Source organism: Quercus suber, unplaced genomic scaffold (assembly GCF_002906115.3).
Source record: "Quercus suber isolate HL8 unplaced genomic scaffold, Cork oak 2.0 scaffold_13, whole genome shotgun sequence".
Classification (NCBI taxonomy): domain Eukaryota; kingdom Viridiplantae; phylum Streptophyta; class Magnoliopsida; order Fagales; family Fagaceae; genus Quercus; species Quercus suber.
This window is the reverse complement of record NW_027069478.1, coordinates 1,851,970-1,856,399: the sequence shown is the minus strand read 5'-3', so window position 1 is coordinate 1,856,399 and position 4,430 is coordinate 1,851,970. Positions and strand designations below refer to the sequence as shown.

The 4,430-nt window shown below is 32.2% G+C and overlaps 1 long non-coding RNA gene across 1 annotated transcript; it reads right to left on the bottom strand.

Annotated features, from left to right (window-relative positions):
• Positions 1-3,143: 3,143 nt before the first annotated feature.
• On the bottom strand, positions 3,144-3,745 carry LOC136070454 (uncharacterized). The gene is made up of 2 exons (XR_010631696.1): positions 3,503-3,745; positions 3,144-3,254 (listed from the first exon to the last, which is right to left on the bottom strand). It is a non-coding gene; the product is annotated as an uncharacterized LOC136070454 (long non-coding RNA).
• Positions 3,746-4,430: the final 685 nt, after the last annotated feature.

The window sequence follows — 4,430 nt, the reverse complement described above, 5'->3', positions numbered from 1 at the left end:
TAACTAAGAAATATGAGCTTTGTGGCTCTTTTATGTGATTTGTATGATTTGGTTGATCTCTTATCTTTCATATCTTAAATCACTCTTTTTGACGGGAAGGACTAGAAAATTTTAAGAGAAATGCATAAATAACTATCTCACCACTAAAACTCGTTAATCATTTAACATTTATATGCAATTCATAAAAGCTGTGCTCGGTAAGGTGTAGCACTTGCACAACAAAATAAGGATGTTCAAGCTTACATAAGTGGGTATTTTTTTTTCTCTCTCTTATATGCTCATGCATGTATGCTTAAAAGAAATATGCAAAGAACATGAAAGGCAAAAAGAGTCAAACTACTTTTAATATGGTTGCAAGCATGTTTCTAGGAGATGTAGGAGTTTTCTATCTTTATACACTTATTTCTTCTTGTATACAACTTGTCTATGTTTCATATGTTATGCCTTGATGAATCTTGTTTAAGTGTTTTAGTTAGGATAGGTTGCAAGTCTACCATGCCATGACTTCTTGCAAAGTTGATCAAGAGTTAATGTTAGGGTTAGGCTTATGTACTATTGTATATTATGGGACAGTTGTGTTAGACTTCTCTCATAATTGCTTTTTGTGGTTTTGTCAGGGATTGTCAAAAGGAGAGATTGTTAGGGTCATATTTTGTTGTAACTGGCTAATCCTTTGAAAAAATGCACTTTACTTGTAATTGGATAGATCTAAGATGGATTTAGTACTTTGAGAAACATATTGTTCAAGTCAAGTATTAAAGATATGAAGATTGGTTTAAGAAAAAGTGAAGAAAAGTTGTTCATTAAGTCTTGATAGATTAATAGATGCCTATTATCGAGACTTAATGAGAAGCTCGATAGATAGCTTGACAACAACTTGATCTATCGAGAATTACAATTTTAGAATTTCTAGATCTAAAATTTGGCCTTGTCTTAAATATTTGTTTGAGGTTTCTTTTTTCACAACCCTAGATGTATATAAGACTTATTTTAAACGCCATCACACATGGATACAAAGACCAAGAGACTTATTTTCTCTGTGTCAAACTACTGCATTTGTATGCTATAAGGTTTTGTAACTGAGTGCTTCCAGATCTTTATTGTTGATAAAGTGAAGAACTTTTTAGCCAACAACATCTATTTAAGTTGCTGGAGTTAGTCACGTATTTGGGATCCGTGCAAAGAGTTAGTCACAAATTGGAGGTTTGTGCATCAAGAGAAAGAAGGCTACTACAAGATCAAGTCCAATTAGGTATTGGAGTGAAGGTTCAACTGTAAGTTGGTATTTTGTGATAGACCAAGGGTAATTGGTAAGATTCCTTATACTTGTAATTGCTTGATTGTTAATTAGTGGATTCTTAAGAGTGGTGACCTTAAAATCATCTGGTGGAGTTTTGCCTTGCGAGGTTTTCCTCATTTGTCAACAAATCACTATGTCTAATTTATTTTCCGCTGTATTTAGTATTTTTGGTGATTTGTTGATGCCTCCACTATTTGCATTCAATTGAACCTAATTAATCAATTTGGGTAATTGAATTAGTTAACCAGGTCAAGAAATCTTAACCCAAAAATTAGAAACATTTTTGTTTAGTGTTTAATTATGCAATAATTTATTGACATAAATTTATGAAACATGAGTACTATTGTACCTCTTCAAGTACATCTAGCTATCTAGGTGTACTTAGATTCTCCTGGAATATGGAGAATGATACTTCGTTCTTTTACATTTATGGTAGGGTTCACTCATTAAATTCATGGCGAGGTCTATCGTGAATGTAGGAAGAGGGAGCACTATTTCTCCGTGCTTTGGGAGTACCTAAGAAGTTTTTGCTATCTAGCCCCAACATTATTGTCCCATCTTATCTTAACCCATATTAGTTGGTTACGATCAGGGAAGGAAGCTTGCGTCTTTTTTTATTTTGAGTGACAGGGGCTTAGCTTGTGTCTTTTAGGTCTTTGAGTGTTCAGGATTTTCATAATGGAAAATTCATAAATATATAATATGTTAGAACTCTAAAAGTGAAGAGAAAGATAAATTCTGCTTCTAATTGAAATTATTGATGAGGTTAGCCACTCTTTTTTTTTTTTTTTTTTTTTTATATAATCTGAAGAAAATGGCACAAAGAAATGCTATTATTATAGCTCTTGAAACGAGTGTTTAAGATACGCACATGTGATTATATAATTGTTAAATATTGAGGGAGATNACTCTTTTTTTTTTTTTTTTTTTTTAAATTTATATTTTGTTTTAGACCATAGAATTTATTGGTTTCTTTGTTGTTTTTGACTGCCATTTAATGTGGAATCAGTATGAGCCATGGCCATAAAAGTAAAATATTATGATGATTTCAATGTTTTTTTCTGTGTGTTTTTTAGGATACGGAGGTCTAGTTAGAGGCAATTAAATTTTAATAAATGGAAGCATTTTTAGCCTTTTTTTTTTTTTTTTTTTATCATTTTCTCTTTATGTTGGTACACAAATGATTTGGTCTCATTTAGATTATGAACACAATATTTGCAATTGGGGTCATGGGATTTAGTGGTAAGATTGGACTGGTTGATGAAGTGTTTAATCAGTGTTCTGTGTTCAGTTATAAAAATAAAGTCTACTTTTTATATAGATTTTATGTTTGTCATTTTAAATATTAAATTTATAATAAAATGTAGTTTCTTGTCTAAGCACTTTTCAATTCCAACCTCATATATCTAGATTAGTAAAGAAAATTTGCTAAATAGTCAGAAACTACTTCTAGGGAACCAGAAAATTTATAAGATATGAATTAAGAAAATTAAGTTTCAAAGAATTCAGCAACAGTGTGAGAAAATATCATAAATATTATACAACAAAATGAGTATTATATATAGATCTTTATAAGAACACATAAATCAAATGAAATTACAAAGTTTTTGCCCATGACACGGAACATTGTCAGTTGTGAAAGAGTTACATTTTTTTTTTTTTTATTATTTCACTAGACTTATTAAAAAAAAGAGAAGAAAGAAGAAGAGTAAATCTGATTGTTAAGAGGATATAAACATCATCCAATAATTTGAAATACGTTCATCCACGTGAACCCAATAAAAGATAAAGTAAAAAACAACAGTGCTCGAGAATATTTTTTCTCCTTTGCATGGGCTGCTGCCACCTCCTTCTCTAAGCTATCTACCTTCTCTCTAAGCAAAGGCAGCAATTCTCTACCACGTGCACATGTAGGAGGGTCAAGCCAAACAAAGTATACACAAGTATCATTAACCTTGCAGCAAAAAATAGATTAGACATAATTAATATAAACTTAAATAACAGAGAGAGAGAGAGAGAGGTTATTTTCGGATTCAATAAGTTTGGACACACAAAATTCCCAAAATTGTAAAGATAGTATGTTGTAATTAGCGTTAATAAAAATAGTGTCAGTGATATGATGTTGTTCTAATAACAATTTGACACATAAATAGTTATGCAAAAGATGACGAGAAATTCTATGCTTTTAGATTAGCACAATACCCCATATTTTTCACACGCCCAAAACCTCCTCCCTATGTTTTCACCAGTCCATGATGTTTTCACTGGTGCCCTTTTTCCGCAATGACAAAACTGAATCCAAGGACTTCCAAGTGCACGTAATGAAGTTGAAGAAGACATTGTTGAGGGCTGGCGGTGCTGGTGCGGTGTATCCATATAATCTGAAGAAAATGGCACAAAGAAATGCTATTATTATAGCTCTTGAAACGAGTGTTTAAGATACGCACATGTGATATAATTGGCAAATGGGCGGGTTTGGGGTGGGCATAACAAAATTACGCTTAAAACATAACCATAGGAGATTAGTGTCATAGTTAAAAAATTGTTGTCCTATTTCTTCTTTCGGTGGCTTCATGGTGTAAGTCATTTTTTATTCTTTTCTCAATAAATATGGACGTCATTTTGTAAATACTGGCATGCATTTAAGCATGTCATTCTGTAGTTAAATTCTTTAGATAATACAATATGTTAGAATATTAGATAAATGATGCATTTTCATGATGAAGCCTGAAAGTAGTATAATTGTTTAGAAGAAATGAAAGAATGCAAGAAAATTTGGCGGGTTGATGCACCAAAATTGCCGTCTACTTGCGACTTTAGTTCCTATAACATGCTATGATTCTCTCATTATTGCATGGATCACGAAAACCATTTTGGGGAAAAAAGAAAAGAATTAATGGATCTGCAACTCGAGATAATTTTGATAATCCTGAGAAGCAAAGATGAATAAAAATGAGAAGTTGAGGCCCTTGAATCTTTGCTCTTTCGAAGCGCGCACTTTGTGATAGTCAACATTAACTGAAAATAAAACAAAAGAAGGGTTAATGAAAGGGTGAACCGAAACCAAACCAATTATCATGAGAGGATGCTCTGCTGGTTGAGTTTGGAAAAATGGGGTTTGATCATCTGC